Below are 18,260 nucleotides of genomic sequence, written 5' to 3'. Positions count from 1 at the left end.
TTACCAATGTTTGCTGGGCTCCTAAGGGAATAGTATGTGGTAATAGAAAAACAGTTTGGTTTAATGTTTAGTTAGCCTAAGATTGCAAAACCGTAGAAATATAGGAAATAGATATATTAGGAAATTTTCTATAGGTAAAGAATTTTCCGTGTGAAATGTCTTGACACTTCAATTTTATTACCAGTTAAAGGCTTAATAAGACCTACAAGAAAGGTCCGCCCTGTCCTTGGACACCCATTTGTCCACGCAAAACCAGTACCTACCTACTAACCGTAGTGATTATCCATCCATCGGTAGTGGGTGGGTAGTGGTTTGTATCGTTTCTGTCAATCATTGTGTGTTCTTTAGTAGGTAAGTAAAGCCTGACCAGTTAATAAAATGATCATTGTCATTTGTCAAGAGGGCGCTGTTATTCTCATGTAATAAAGTGACAGTTTAGTATAGTATGAAAAAATTAGTTCCAGTGAAATTCCGCAACATGGCGCGTGATCATATATTACTGGTCAGGCTTTATCTAAGTATGGTAGGTAGTCCATTCGAATTTGATGGCCCTCAGGTAAAAGTAATGACAATGACTACTTAGCCTACGCGACGTAATAACGAATTTGCTCTGAAAAAGAAAATTCGCGTAAACTGACGTCTCCGCGGAGCCATTTACTTTTTGCTGAGACAAAAGCTTTGGGTAATTTATTCTGAATTTATCGAGATATTACGCAAGCGTCTAGTGTCTAAAATTCTTTGAAAGTTCCGAATTCTGTAATATTTTTTTATATTTTTGAAAATGTTTAGGTTGTACAGTTGATCCTGGTTAATTTGTTTTGCTGCCTTTTTTATCAAAAAATAAGGTGTGTTCAGGTAATTTCGAAGGGTTAAAAAGCTGAGTACGAATATCGCGACATTCGCGACACACCTGTATGGTGTTTAATAGCTTGGTAAAAAAGAGAAGAAATTAAAAAGTGGCAACACTGTAGTGTCGTCCCGTTTTTCTTAGACTGATTTGAAAGGGACGACACTACAGTATTGTCACTTTTTAATTTCTACTCTTTTTTGTCAGATTGTAGGTACAAATCTAGTTAACCTTGCCAATATCGGCGCCTTTAAAAATAGGCAAAAGGCAAACACTACGGGCAAGAAAAGGGCCAGCGTTGAGTGTGTCAACGCGCTCAAGAGCTATCAGAGCTGTCAGCCGCAGCCGCGGGCTTGTTTGCCAACCATTTGCCAACATTACGACTAGTAAAATCACTTTTGATCGTTCATTAACAAATAATCTATTAATTAAAATGCATGGTCATGCTGATTTAGGTTCTAATTTTTATTTACTGTAGGAGAAGCGCTGGTGGCCTAGCGGTAAGAGCGTACCTACGACTTTCAATTCGGAGGTCACGGGTTCGAACCCCATTACTAATGAGTTTTTCTTTCGGAACTTATTACGAAATATCATTTGATATTTAGGTACCTACTAGTCGCTTTTCGGTGAAGGAAAACATCGCGAGGAAACCGCGGACAGATCCCAATAAGGTCTAGTTTACCCTTTGGGTTGAAAGGAAGGTCATATGGCAGTTGCTTTTGTAAAAACTAGTGCTTACGCCAGTTCTCGGAATTTGTTTTCAACACTATAAGCTCTGCCTACACCTACAGCAGTGGTTCCTAACCTTTTCAGTCCGGTCACCCCTATGACTAACTAGGGAACCTGATTTTACCCCTCCTCCCAATGGTAATAAAAAATAAAACGTGTACGTTTGTTGTACCTATTGTTATATTAGGTTAGCTTATTACCCCCGTAAAATACCAGTTTTACCCCCACGGGGGTAATTACCCCCAGGTTAGGAACCACTGACCTACAGGCACCTATTTATGTCGTTGCTTCTCAGAAGAGCCGGGATCTACAATCTACAAAACAAATCTATTTGAAATGTATTTCTGCTTTCTGGATGAATATTCATGGTAATGTCCCATCTCGCTGCAAGTTTAATGCGTGTATAAAATACGCAAATGCTCTTGGAATTGTACTAATGTATCTTAATATTTGCATTGATAAAGGGATTTGAGCGACTGTGGTTACATTGTTTGGCGGAGACAGTGCAGTGCAAATTCTATTTATTCAAATTTCTTGTGAAATATACTTTCATTTATTCACCACAAAAGTACTTTTAGTTTAAGTGTGAAAGATGGGGTTTAATTTAAATTAAATTGTATATTTTCATGATACTAATATGACTAAACTATAAGGTAGGAAAATAAATACTTAAGTGCCACAGTATCAGAATAAACTAGTAGGAAAAGGAAAGCACTTGAAACTAAATGCTTTTATCACAAAAGCATCGCCTCCAATCCCGATATAGCCGAAAGGATAAACAAACCGGTTTAAAAAGTTCAGTCTAACTCTCAATTTAAATCTGAATTTGTAAATAATCCGCAGAGAGCTGAAAGCGGTATTGTAAGCCGGTTATAAATAACTTATTGGAAGTTTCCAATCCCAAATTGAAGGTAGCTGATATTTTTCAGCTGCAGCGTGGCGGCTGCGCGCTAACTTGGATTCTCCGTCGGTCATATTTATTGCTTCCCGATCCAGTCGGCGTGGAAATGTCAAGGTAAGCGCATAAACAGTATTTTAAAGTCTAATGCAGATGTAACATTTGGACTGTTCGCGTTTTGAATACGTATTTAAATAGGTACAATTACGAGTACCTGGGTGAATAGCTGGGTGGTTTGAATTTGTAATGTTCTCTAACTTTTTCATATAATTTTCGTCGGGTAGTTACACAAAACTCTGTTTTGTCATTTTGCTAGGACATCTTAGTTATCCGAGACCGCGTCCGGTGTAATTTGCGTCGAATCGTCGACCCGATATAGGTCATTGACTTATATCTCAGGACTGGCCTTACGTGTACACAAAAACCGGCCAAGTGCGAGTCGGACTCGCGCAAGGAGGGTTCCGCACCATCAACAAAAAATAGAGCAAAACAAGCAAAAAAACGGTCACCCATCCAAGTACTGACCCCGCCCGACGTTGCTTAACTTCGGTCAAAAATCACGTTTGTTGTATGGGAGCCCCACTTAAATCTTTATTTTATTCTGTTTTTAGTATTTGTTGTTATAGTGGCAATAGAAATACATGATCTGTGAAAATTTCAACTGTCTAGCAATCACGGTTCGTGAGATACAGCCTGGTGACAGACGGACGGACGGACGGACGGACGGACGGACAGCGGAGTCTTAGTAATAGGGTCCCGTTTTTACTCTTTGGGTACGGAACCCTAATAATAGGGTCCCGTTTTTACCCTTTGGGTATGGAACCCTAAAAATGGTACTAGTTCAGCGGTGTCACTCACGAATTCCAGCCATTCGTCTAGTCTAACGCAACTAGTTGCGACCAATCGCGCCGCCGCGCGCGTGATGCGAACTCATCAACCAATCGCGTTGCAGCGTTTTCACACCGCTGTACTGGCCCCATTCATGCTCCATTCTTATTGCCCGTAAGGCTAGTCCTGAGATATATATGTCAATGATGATTGTTTTTAACTAATTTGTAAAAGTGGTTACTTAATTTTGATGCCAATTGAGGTTGAAGTGCAGAATAATGAAGAATTACATCAATTTTTTTAGTGAAAAATCCATCCACAAAGTGAGTCGGTTGAAAGTTCAAATGAAACGGGCACTCGGTTTAGACTCTTACTTACACTTAGACTCGATTGCACTTAACCTTATCACAAAATGTTCGTAGAAATTGTAATGAAGTGGAAAACTCAAAAGTTCTTTGCTGAGTTACGTTAATCAGACTATCGGCTATGGTTGATCCAACCGGACTGTTCATGGCAACGTTTACTGGTAGTTACCATTACTTGGGACATACTTAAGAGTTTCAGTTTGTCAAAAACTGTATTAATTAGTAAGGCAAAAAATTTCTGTCAAAGTTCAAAAGGTTAATGTGACTGGCAGGCAGGTACTCTATATATATACATATGTTTCACCTATTGAATACATTTATTTACATAAAAAACAGTGGTACTACTAAACTAAATTCATAACTAGCTTGAATCTAAAATAGGCCCTTGAGGCATTGTATCAAGTAATTATAGAGTTAAAATACTGGTTCTAAAATTTTAATGTGTTGTTGTTGTTGTTGGGAAATATTCTACGGGAGGAATCTGGAATACTCCGCTGTGGCGAGTAGCTGAAGCACAGACAAGACATCCTCTAGACTGAGCATAGTAACGCTACCCCCTCTGCCACAAATATACGGTAGTTTTACTCCATCTTCGAGTCAAAGTGTCAGAATCCCGTGCCGTGATTGGTTCGTGTCTTTGAACGGACCAATCACGGCACGGGATTCGCTCACCTCGTCTCCCGCACCCCAGTATTTTTGGCAGCATCGGTTTCATGAAATAATTGCTCTAAACTCCGTCTAGAGGATTCCTAGTCTATGAGCTGGAGCAAATAAAGTAGCCCTGTGTGGCTGCTTACTTTCAACGGTCCCGTTTTGCTTTTTTCGTGGTAAAAGGCAAAAGTTGGATTTTGTTATTTCAAATTAGATTACTTTCTATAATGAAGGTAATAGAATGATTTAAGGGGCCAACTGATTAACAGACCGCCGGACGATATCGCCCTGTCAGTTAGAATAAAAAATTGACAGCTCGGAACAACTGACAGGCCGATATCGTCCGGCGGACTGGTAATTAGTGGGCCCCTTAAGGAATGCAGGCAATAGAATGATATAAGAAGATTGAGAATACTTCGAGTCAACTCTAGATTTATTTCGCTCCTCTGATAGAAATGCGGTTATTTTTCGATAGGTAGCTTCAATTACAACTTCCATTATTATTCTTAGAATCTTAAATGTTTTATAGAGAGGCGTCTAGAACAATATCATTGTATAAAATTTCTTAGAAAGCTTTGTCTCCATTACAATCAACTAGGAGTAGGTATCTGAGTCATCTAAAAAGTCCTCACCGCTTCCATTCGGCAGTTCCTAAGGTCCCATTGTTGTCTTATCAGCATTCAGCGCCCTTACCTACTGAATAGTGCCCTCAGCAATTAACACGGATGTTTATTAATGTAGACCACGCAATCGCGCCTAGCACGTTTTTTTTCTATAATATAGAAGGCAAACGCTTTTTTTCTATAAATGTAAAAAGCCATATCGAGGTTACTCCAGCATAAAAGCGACATAAATCGCGTCCAGAGGCCCGTTTCTCAAAAGCTTGTAACTTGTAATTCAAGTGGAAGTGTCTTTCTAACAAAAGCTGTCAATAAGGGACTTCCACTTGTATTACAAGTTCCAAGCTCTTGAGAAACGGGCCCCAGGTACTGCAGCGTGCAGCGACCGTACATGCGCCGTCTATTCACACCTATATCCGTGTCAATTAACTCGCGATGCTCATTAGCAGCTCGTTTTCATTCGCCGGCCGTAATCCGCCAGGGAGTTGGTAACTTTCTTCGGAACGGCCCGATTTACTGTATCACGTGCGCTAATGTGCTGACGGAGCTGACGCCATTGTCTTTACTGCCGATTTAGAACACTAAGTGGACTTTTATGAGGGCTGCTGATTAAACTGTTTGAGTTCTGTAGTTCTGCTACTCATCTTAGTACTTTCTAGGACCTTTTTGGAAGCCCCATCGGGTCTCATGTAAACGCTAATGTAACTTTCGGAATAGCCCAATTTATTGTATCACGTGCGCTAATGTGCTGACGGCGCTGAAGCCATTGTCTTTACTGCCGATTTAGAGACATTTGTGAGGGTTGCTGACACTGACTGCACTTTAGTCAGAGCTCCGCTATTGCCAACTTAATCCTAAGAATTCAAAACTTTTTGTTGCGATAGCAACAGTCACCTGATCTTTCAACTCAAAGGCGGTGTTGTGTAGCTCCAAGAAAGTCATTGGTACAAAATGTATAACAATCACTACCGGCTGCTGCGGAATGCAGGCGATTACATAATGAACAATTTTTATGAATCATACGATAAAAACAATTGAACGCTAATCATATAACAATCAACTAATCATTTAGACTTTAGACCGATGGCAGCGCGCCAGGCCGTCCGTCCGCGCATTTACAATTCATAGCCATCTGTGAGAGCGTTACGATATGCTGCGGGGATTCTGCAAAATGCAGACTATTAATTAACAATTGTTATTAATCATACGTTAAAAACAATTGAACGCTAATCATGTAACAATCAACTATCATTTAGACCGATGGCAGCGCGCCAGGCCGTCCGTCCGCGCATTTACAATTCATAGCCATCTGTGAGAATGCCACGATCTGCTTCGGGGGATGCTGCAGAATGCAGACGATTAATGAATAGGTAACTATTAATAAGGAAAAATTTTAATAAATTTTAATAAAAAAAAATCTCCACCCGGATTTATAAATGCTATTGTACTTAATGTATAAAGGCCATAGTACAGCTCTCTAGCTACCTATAACAAACTCTGAGAATGTACCATTTGATAAAAATCACTTTACAACTTCGACCCCACTTCTTTTTTTTTTGGCTATGAAAGCTACATGCGTGCCAAGTTTTAACGGATGGAAAACCCTTTCGTAACCAAGCACCTTACTATGTATAATTTAAGCGAAGCCTTACGCTGAGCAGACTGAATGGCTGTGTATTAGTGTGTATGTCTAAGTATGTTCGTAGTGCGGCGGGCATAAGCGCAGTCAATCCATCGGCGTGCGGCATGTTTGCGCGTTGCTATCGCCGCCTTGCACCTGCCTTATCCGGCCGCCATTGTTGTAGATTACCGAGCAAGTGTGAATCGAACCTTCTGGTGAACTGCTGAACGAAATGTTCAACAAATTCGTGTACGGTTGCCATCACATCGCCATTCGCACATTCGTCAGGTCATGGTGACTACTACAGTGTTATGTTTTGTAAATGCAAGAAATTCCATAACTCGCTCTCTGATCGTTCTTTACTAGTTCTCCCGGGTCGCCAACACTCCAACAGTTATATGTTTGTGGTCTAATAATTAGAATCTAATAGGGGGTATTACTGCAATGTTCTACCGTCAGAGTGCAGTACTAGCACAACACAAATTGTAAATGTAATCCATATAGAGTAACTTACATACTGTAACAGTTTTTTGACAAGTTTTGACAGATCATAAAATATGATATTATACATCAAGGCAGTTTGTTAACAAAGGGCCTACTGGGACACGTAAAAATCTGAATGTCGCTATCTGTCTCTTTATTGCTCGAATATGAGAGCGATAGGGAGGTACCTAGATAACGAAACCGATTCGATTTTCTTGTTTCGCGCCCCGGACGCAGAGTTTTGCCACGGCCCCGTATAAATTGTATGGAACACGTCACCCGTGCTCTCTAGTTCATGGGAAACGTGCGGCCCGGACGTCGCGGTGATGCACTCGCGCCTAAGCCGCTTTGCGAATTTGATGCATACGAAATGTCAGGATTGCGGCGATGGAAGACTTTGGATCCATCAAGCCTGTTATTACTGCGTTTTAGGCAATTTCTAGGGCATAATAATATAAATATAGATATATATCGATAGTCTAATACTGACCAACCTGTGGCCGCCCGGTTGGTCGACCAAGATACCACTGGACAGATAGCGTTGAAGCGGGTCTGCGTCAGCTTCAAGCCGATAACTGGCAGGAAGCGGCGCAGGATCGGGAAAACTGGCATGCTCTTGTTTCGGAGGCCAAGACCCTCTTTGGGTCGCTGAGCCATTAGTTAGTTAGATAGTCTAATATTATATAGCACGTCACGTGTGAAATTTTACATGTGTCAGCAAGTATTCAAATGAAATTGATTATAAGTGTACCTATTTGTATTTTTTCCATTTTTAGGGTTCCGTAGCCAAATGGCAAAAAACGGAACCCTTATAGATTCGTCATGTCTGTCTGTCTGTCTGTCTGTCTGTCTGTCCGTCTGTCTGTCCGTCCGTATGTCATAGCCACTTTTCTCCGAAACTATAAGAACTATACTGTTGAAACTTGGTAAGTAGATGTATTCTGTGAACCGCATTAAGATTTTCTAACAAAAATAGACAAAAAACAATAAATTTTTGGGGTTCCCCATACTTCGAACTGAAACTCAAAATTTTTTTTTTCATCAAACCCATACGTGTGGGGTATCTATGGATAGGTCTTCAAAAATGATATTGAGGTTTCTAATATAATTTTTTTCTAAACTGAATAGTTTGCGCGAGAGACACTTCCAAAGTGGTAAAATGTGTGTCCCCCCCCCCTAACTTCTAAAATAAGAGAATGATAAAACTAAAAAAAATATATGATGTACATTACCATGTAAACTTCCACCGAAAATTGGTTTGAACGAGATCTAGCAAGTAGTTTTTTTTTAATACGTCATAAATCGCCTAAATACGGAACCCTTCATGGGCGAGTCCGACTCGCACTTGGCCGATTTTGAATGATAATGATCGGTTTTGTGGTCTGAATTTATCCGTCGATACGAACCGCGATAGCTAGACAGTTGAAATTTTCACAGATGATGTATTTCTGTTGCCGCTATAACAACAAATACTAAAAACAGAATAAAATAAAGATTTAAGTGGGGCTCCCATACAACAAACGTGATTTTCGACCGAAGTTAAGCAACGTCGGGCGGGGTCAGTACTTGGATGGGTGACCGTTTTTTTGCTTGTTTTGCTCTATTTTTTGTTGATGGTGCGGAACCCTCCGTGCGCGAGTCCGACTCGCACTTGGCCGGTTTTTTTTAAAGACTGGGTTATTCATAATTTATTTGCAAACATATAAAAAACCCCGCTAAACAAAACCTCTTCAGGGTAATTAGAGGCTTTGTTAAATTACCACTGCATTATGTTGAATCAAATACCTAGGCTAAAGCGAAAACGGCTAAACAAAGAGAACATGAAACCGGTGCGACAGTTTTTAGGTAACATCGCACTCACCGCACATTTCAATAAACATTATTAACCTCCAATCTTTACGTTCAACTGTATCCAAATAGCTATCGTATTTCAAGGAGTATAAGGGTGTTTTTAAAGTTGTAGAGTTCAGGTAGAAACGAGTTTGTGATAGTAATGGAAGGTTTTATTTGCTACATTCTTCAACGGACCGCCGCGAGCCTTTAATGACGGTCCTCCGGCATTGCATTCGGTTCAACCGCTAGATTTATAGTTCAAAAATGCTGCAACTACCGACCCTAGCTCGTTTAAACGTACTGTGCCGCTGTTCTTATGAACTAGCTGCACCTTGTTCAAAAACATTAAAGTTTGCTGCAATTTTCTCGTTTTCATACAGTAAATACGTAGGTATATTATGTACTTAGTCGTATTTGGTGTGCGCTGTAACAGAGATGCGATTTATTTGAAATACTTCTATTTAAAATGCAAATACAAAATGCAAAATACCTATTTTGTATTTTGCATTTAAATGCCTTTTAGTAAAAACCATTTTGTATTTTATTTGAAATACTTTTCGAGATGTATTTTGCATTTTTAATATTCATTTCAAAATGCAAAATACTTTGTGATTAAGTTTAGCCCACGGATTTAGAGTTAATAAACTGGATCGAGTACATTGACCAAAAAGTGTGTCCACATGAGAAGTCAAACTAGAGCCCTGCATCTCGTTCTAATTAGGGTGACCATAAGACATCTGTATGTGGGATATTAGGATAACATGGAATATATCAGTAGGGTGTGTCATTTTCTAAATAAAGTGAAATTTTAAGTGGTCAGGTTTTTTTTTCATTTGTAGTCGGCCTCTTTCGCACTCACTCATGGTATGTTCATAAAGGTAGGCTTCCCTTTTGTCCACTTCAGTTTTTTTAAAGTATAAGCGTCATTGAAGATCTGTTTAGCAAATATGACGTTTTTTTTAAAGTTGGTGCCTTTTTTCTATTGACGGAAATGTGTCCTACCTATAAAGAATCGATGTCATATATAAACAGTTTAACACACCTAACAAAATATTATGTATAAATGAGAGTCTGTAATGTTTAAGGAGTTAAGCACTTTGGTTTTAAATTTTGGCAATTGAAGAGATGTTTACAAAAACAACATACCTGACTACACTGGTTGACACCTGAAACGATTAACAATGTTCTTAAAAAAGTGTCAACCGGTCTAAGCAGTTATGTTGTTTTTGTAAACATCCCTTCAATTATTCTACAACAAATCTTAAATTAAACATGCCGAAATAAAGATTATGTTAAACTTACTTTTACATTACCTACGTTAATAATAACTAATAAGAATTCTGTGAGACCGATTCAAAACGTGCCGACATCATAGTCACCCTAATGAGTTTGACAATGTTGTCTTGTATTTTTATAGTAAAATGTAATAATTGTGGCTTTCTTGTGAAACAATATTCCACAATTAGCAATTATTTCACTCCAACAACCTTTAACACAACATTTCTTCACAATTTTTAAGAAATTTCGCATTCACGTGTTTTGAAGAAATGTCATCAAGTTGGGGATACCAATTAATATTTAAAGTTACTACAACTTCTACCATACTAAAATTTAGTTTTTTTTGCTTTGTATGCGCTTGGTTTAATCAGTTAATAATATTGGCATCATAATTATTTACAAATTACTTAAAAGATATCAGAACTGTAGTCTGAATATAGCACTAAAATTGTATAAGAAGGTAATTAAATTCAGTAGTTTATTGATATAATTTCTACCATAATGGTATCTTTTTAACATTGGCAACATGTGCGAGTGAGACACAGGGCTCGGGTTTTTCTATCTCAAGTGGACCGTTTTCTCTAGTCTGGTACGAACAACTTTCTGTCTCGGTGATAAGGTTCAAATTAGTATGGCAAAAAAAGTGACAAATCGCTCCAGTTTAAAAAATATAACTTCATGGTTTAGCCAACATTACCAGTCAAACAAAATGAAATGAACGAATGACGCTTGTATTGCCGAATTTGACCGATAGAGGCGCCTGCTAGCCATGCGCGCCCTTTTTTTCTTCTTTGGTCAGAGTGCGCGTCTTATAGCCGTTTAGAGTTTAGACTCGCGGCGCGTCTCGTGGCTCGCCTCGACACACTCGCATTCGGCTTGTCATTCGGTTATAAACCTTTTGCCGTGCCGTTAGTGTTTAAATTATATTAGCTCGACGAGCTTGCGAACCACGAGAGTCTAAACCGGCTATTTATGTCTGACTAGTGTCAATGTCAAACGAAAACGACGAACATTATCTATTCTATGGCTATTCTCATGATAAATACCTAAAATAAATAAAAATATCTGAGATTTGGTCAAAAGGTATTTTATTTTGAAAAAGTATTTTGAAAATACCTATTTTGCATTTAGCATTTGAAATACAAAACGCAAAACTATTTGGTATTTTGCATTTGAAATAGTAAATCTGAAAAGTATTTTGCATTTTGTATTTAAATGCTTTTTTAAAACCATTTTGTACATCTCTGCGCTGTAATTACGTGCCCTTTCGTAAGAACATTTTCAAGAAATAAATTTTGTTTTTAAAGTGCAATAATTATTTACGATACATAATTCGACACGAGTTGCGAATTATCTAGGTATTTGCACGTGTATTGTACAAAGTTTTATAGTAGGTACTTGTGGCATATTATGACCCTTTAAATTTTCGACATAGGCACAGAAAGTGCTTATTCAGCACCATATGCACCATATGTACTGTAAATTTTATTTTTTCTTTGTGCTAGAAAATTATTTAAAAAAACCGGACAAGTGCGAGTTGGACTCGCCCACCGAGGGAGGGTTCCGTAGGTACTTTTTAGGGTTCCCTAGCCAAATGGCAAAAAACGGAACCCTTATGGATTCGTCATGGCTGTCTGTCTGTCTGTCTATCTGTCCATCTGTCCGTCCGTATGTCACAGCCACGTTTTTCCGAAACTATAAGAACTATACAGTTGAAACTTGGTAAGTAGATGTATTCTGTGAACCGCATTAAGATTTTCACACAAAAATAGAAAAAAAAACAATAAATTTTTGAGGTTCCCCATACTTAGAATTGAAACTCAAAAAATTTTTTTTCATCAAACCCATACGTGTGGAGTATCTATGGATAGGTCTTCAAAAATGATATTGAGGTTTCTAATATATTTTTTTTCTAAACTGAATAGTTTGCGCGAGAGACACTTCCAAAGTGGTAAAATGTGTCCCCCCCCCCCTGTAACTTCTAAAATAAGAGAATGATAAAACTAAAAAAAAAATATGATGTACATTACCATGCAAACTTCCACAGAAAATTGGTTTGAAGTTGAACTAGATCTAGTAAGTAGGTAGTGTTTTTTTAATACGTCATAAATCCCCTAAATACGGAACCCTTCATGGGCGAGTCCGACTCGCGTTTTAATATTTGTTGTTATAGCGACAACAGAAATACATCATCTGTGAAAATTTCAACTGCTAGCTAGTGATAGCTCATGAGTTACAGCCTGGTGACAGACAGACGGACAGTGGAATCTTAGTAATAGGGTCCCGTTTTTACCCTTTGGGTACGGAACCCTAAAATATGACCTGCGAATGAATGGGACTGTAAAAGATAATTAATGGTTCAATTCAAAAATTTGTCCAATGTACGTAGAACATAATCTTTTGGCAGACTTACTAACATTGTTTAACTAATTCCTTTGCCAGACGTACTAAAGCCCCTAAAACCTTGGGTTGCTGAATAAAAACATAATATCCTGTAGGAAAATATATCCCCATGGAAAATATACATCCCATCGCTGTTATTTATGTTATGGCATTCAAAGCTTGTTTTGAACCGAAATATTCAAATTTGGATCTTCATTGAGAGGTTTTCGATAATAAATTGTGAACGGCTTTTAAGAAATTGCCTCTATCCGGCCGTTCACATGAAATGAATATAATACTTAACAACGGACATGTTTTTAAATAGACGTCGCATGCACGGCGGGCTAAATGGAGGTACTTTTGAAAAAAATGTGGAAAGAAGAAGACCCTATAGTTAGGTACCTTTAAACTTCACAACGAGTAACATATGTTCTTTAAACTTTTTTTAAATAGTATGTACCTTAATATTCACCTAGATTTTACCTTTATTTCTTTTCAATTGACAGTGTAAATAATAGATGTATTTGTAAATTGAAACTTAGAGAAGTTAATTCATTCGTAAGGAAAATTTCGTCAAAATCGGTCAAAACAAAAAGATCTTATTATTTATCGGAGTTACTAGAATACCTATGTGTCTTTGAGAAATTAACTTAATTTACTCTCCCTTGAAATTAACTATCTTGAGTTAAGTGTATAAGTGTTACATCTAGTACTAATCCATGCACCTAAGTATGCAAGATGGTAGGTTTGCGTAGTCTACCCAGTTATATCATATAGCATAAATGTCTTCATACAATCTTGTGTATTTATATCTTAAGTATTTACGGGTACATACTTAATATGTTTCCTACTTATGTTTATTATACCTTTCAGGGGAATTTTATTCAGCGACTCTTCAAAGCATGTTTAGAAAAAATATTCATATCACAAAGTTCCCTGGCCCTTTCAGTGCTTAGCTTTGAGTTGGCTTAATTCATTTTGCGTTTGATACTTAGGTCTCCGTTGAAGCGTGTTTAACAAACATTCTTCGTTGTAAATATAAGCCGATTTTGGTACAATTAGAGGGAAATAAGATACGGAGGTGTCAGAGTCACGCGAAAAAACATCATGTACCATTCATAAATATTATTTTGTCGTTTTTGTGCCAATGAATATTGTTATCTTTTTTAAAAATTAACTGTTTTGACTATTTTTTTGGCTTTAAGTAAGTATAGTCCTTAAGTAAGGACGAGTATTTGCGGCGCTTAAGAACCTGGGCCTGGTCAGCCGCACGGCCGGTGCGAAGGTATGCACGTTGCGTCCCACACCAGAGCCCTAGGGCCCGATTCGGATTTTGAACTAGATATCTATTAGACATCGACAGACATGTCAAAACACTTTTTTGACACTGATATATCCAATCCATATCGTTTCGATATCTAATATTTAACGTATCTTAAAGTTCGAATATGGCTGCTACTTTTTTAGTTTCCACGGCATCAATGTGGGTGGCCCCGTCGGGGCGCTTGCCGTCGTCTCTCGCCACACCCGCGGGTTCGAGAATTGCAGGCGAGGCAAAGAGGCGGTGGCAAGCGAGCGATGGACCAAATTATTAATGGTAGGTACCGCGGCGCAATAGGTGGCCGGCGCTTTTGGGACATGAAAGGCGCCATGTCGGCCGGTCGACGCGCGACGTTTTTACCGCAGGCACTTGTGTGAGGGACACACATTTTGGACCCAAGCCTTAATTCACGTACATTAGTATTAAGTACCTAAATCCTAATCGTACTTATGTAACTGTTCGCTTTGTTTTTAAATAAACCACACTTCACTCTACTTGACTAGTACACGATGAGAACATTTTATCACCATGTCGCAGTAACTAATTTAAGCAATCTGATCCACTCCTACTGCACTACGAGTACGGCAGGGTACTAAAACTGTTCAGTTACACGGTAAGCGGGTACCCAAATTATCATTTCAATGAGCCCCTTGCATGTTTGTCTTGGAAATGAAATGGACAGAGATAATCCGATCGCTGCGGTTAAGCCGGGGGGCATTCAACTTAAAAAAAATTAAATTGATTTCAATTTTTTATTCATGATTGCAAAATAACTGTTTTTAAGTACCCTACCGCCCTTGCCGGCGTTTCAATGCTGTCCGAATCCAAACACAACCTAACTGATTAGAATCACATAGTTTGAACAGTAACGTAAAAGTAAATTAATGATTGGACGCTACACGTCGATCGGCAAAGTTCTGAAGGCGAATTAGGCCGAGCGCTTGTTAGCGTTTCTCTTTTGTTTTGATTACCTACTAGCACTAGGGTTCGCTGGTGAAGCTTAATGTCATATAAAAGTTTTTAATATTTGTCGTTTGGCGTAAGTAGGTCAGAATTCAACGCACCTCACTCGCACGTAACATAAACTTAACAGATCAAGTTGATATTGTAAATTTAGAGTCGATTTTCAAGTTTTAAATTTCTATTGTCGCTCCATAACCAGCGCTCGCGCACGTAATAGCAGCAACGCACGTAGCACGTAGCAGTAACGCACGTAGCACGTAGCAGCAACGCCCGTAGCACGTAGCAGTAATGCACGGAGCAGGTAGCGTAACGCGCGTATCGTGTCCAATTTTTTTGCCTGATCTGGGCCGTGTTGCATAATAAACTACAGCTAATATTACAAGCGGAACTCCTTATCTATTTTCAATTAGTTGTAGTACTTGACTGTAGTTTATTATGCAACACAGCCCTACGCTTGAATGTGCCAAAACGTAAGAAAATGCTAAAAATACGGAATGCTGTATTTGGGGATGAGCAGCTGCTAGATGCCTGGATCCAGTGATAAGGATAGTAGGTACATATACAAAACTATTTGTCTAGTTTCGTTATTCTCATTATCATGTAAGGTCAATCAATAAGTGTGGCTGGCTTTTATATTGGGACCTATTTACACATTGAGTGTCGCTACAAACACAAACTGCTCCGTCGAATGAAAAACACTCTGTTTCACGCGGTGTGCGTAGGCCCTTACACAGGTAATTAACATCAATAATCTTAACTAATTGACCGTTAGAGGACCTTGTATCATTGAAATAAGGATTATGAATGTTCAGTGAACATCGGACTATGCCAAGTAAACACAGGGTTAGCAAAGATAACGAGATACCGCAGTTTACCTGCTTGTGGCAGATAATTAAAAATCAAATTAGTGTTATGTTCACATTATTTGCTTTTTATAATTACGTTGCATTATTTGTTAAGTCCGCAGTCCTAGAAGCGTATTCAGATGTTTGAAACATGAAATCAACATGATAGTATTTCGGCTTGTAATATTAGTGCGAAAAGTACAACCTGAGGTTTGTATCATCTTTTGAAGATCTGAAAGTGCCTCCTAATCAAAATAGGAGGGGACTTTTGTAAACAAATAGACGCAGAAATGGGCGGCGAAAGGGGAATCACAAAGGGTATTTTTCTCCTGTTAATTAGGTATCAGATAGCCCTTTCTATTATTATAGTTTCACAATAAATCCGCTGGCTTTTTACCCTATGGTCAAAGAAAGAAGAGTAATATTTTATGTAACATGCATGTCAAAGTTGTCGACATTATATTTATGACACACACAAGTAATATAAAGTAAGCAAAATGTCACCCCGCTTGCCTCTATGCCCTAGCGCTAGACTGCCTACTGCTAACATCGAAAATCGAAATTGCCGTATCAGCCTCTCTGTCGCTCAAATACGCAACAGCGATATTTAGAGGTAGACGACAATATGTTGAATATGATCCAGCCACAGCGCATACTCTCCGGGTTCCTCAGCCCTCAGCCTTCGAACCTACGGTTCTCGTATCTGTACTGTAAGTACAACTCACAACTTATTTAATACTTAGATACCTACCACTCACGGGCAAGAAATTACCAGTAAGCAACGTAATTTTCTTCCAAGCCTTTTAGTAAAAGGAATCTTCATAAAGCTACCAGTTAATATAGAAAATGTCGGTGAAAACTACAAAGGTGAACATTTAAGGCGAAAGGCTGTGGCGGGACACTGGGCCCTTTTACTATTCAAACCAAAAAAGCCTTATCACCTAAACTTTCTAACAAACTTATGCCCTTTTAATACGAAAGGATTACGTCACTATTGTATTTAAGAAAGGACGTAAGTGCCACGAATATTTAATAGACTTAAGTCTATTTAGTGCCGGCCGGTGGTAAGCCATTATGTGAAGTGTCCATACACTCTCAAGATTGATCCGAACCCGAACGGATCTTAATCCCCTTACAGGTATTGAATTTGTAAATTGAAATTAATATTAACATGGATATGTATTAAGCGTATATGTCACGGTTTATGCGTGAATGTGAAAAATGAGCCAAGTTCGCTATAAAAAATGGATTGAATCAGAATGATTTTGCGCTGAGCATAGCCATCTGCTAAGTGTAGGGGAAAAATTGTGGAAATATTATGTTATTATCAAAGTCTGTTTATTACTCAACCAGTCGATGACGAAGCTTTGAGCGATATACCTAAGCCGAACAATATGGACGTTGAGTCGAGGACGTTGACTCGAAAAAAGATGGCAATGGAATGGGCTAGGTATAATCCAAATAAATAAAACTGAATTTTAGTTGAATAATGATGTAAGTAATACCAATGTGATAAGAGTAACTATTTTAACTTAGCTGTCAAACGTCAGCTTTTAATAACCAGAGTTACAGAGTTACGAAGCACAGCGTCATCTAGCATGAATTTGTCTTACACTTTACTCATCATAACCACTCAGTTGCTTTTGGATTTCAAAAATTGTAGCGTAAATTGCTTCGCGTTTTTAAGCCAATGTCCGCGCGATGCAGTGTTTTATTGAAAAATTAATTAATTGGCGTCTAATGAACCATTTGCTATGATTTTTTTACACAGAATAGTTAATAAAACAAGGAATCTGATTCCGTTGCTTAATGTATGGGTAATTAAAATAAAAATAATTATAAAAAATGCGTAAACTTGACACACTAAAAAAGTCGAAACCTTCAAGCAGAGATGTATTTAAAAAAAAAAAACTAAAGCGATAACACCTATTTTTTAGTATCGTAAAAAAAAGTAGATTAGTTCTTCTTTTATTTAGTACCAAATACCATATAAGTGTATATTAAAAATCCTTAAATAAACATCATTTCATTTTATGACACGTCACGCAAGAAATACGCAGGACGGATCGAAATGTTTCGTTGATTCATGATGTATTTTTGAATGGTTAAAGAGACTCAAGTACGGAAATATAGTTCTAATAAGAACAAGTAACTAATAATCTTTAATTAGAATAGTCACAGTTTGAAATTATCGCTTTCATTACGATTTTACAAGTAAATAACAAGAAAGTATTACGTACCACCGCAGTTTCGGGTTCTTTTGCCGATCAAAAACAACACAATATCACATTTTCACTACAAATTTTTCACATCATTAATCACAGAATGTTAGAACAAAACCATATTACACAAAAGAAAACTGCTAAATACGGAATTACACTAATTTAAACGTAAATAAACAAAGCCGATATAAAAACACCCGCAACACCTGATCCGACGCCGGTAGGACTGGCCGCCATGTTGAAAAAATGGCCGCCGCTGGTGATTAGGGTCGGGGCACACAGAGTGCGTTAGGCACAGGTAGGTCCAGCATTCGAAAAAGTATGCAGACATTATTTTCAGTCACCGTCATATTCTTATCTACGTTATTTAAGGT

The sequence above is a fragment of the Cydia amplana genome, chromosome 17, assembly GCF_948474715.1.
Source record: "Cydia amplana chromosome 17, ilCydAmpl1.1, whole genome shotgun sequence".
Taxonomy (NCBI): domain Eukaryota; kingdom Metazoa; phylum Arthropoda; class Insecta; order Lepidoptera; family Tortricidae; genus Cydia; species Cydia amplana.
Note: the sequence above shows the minus strand (reverse complement) of the source record.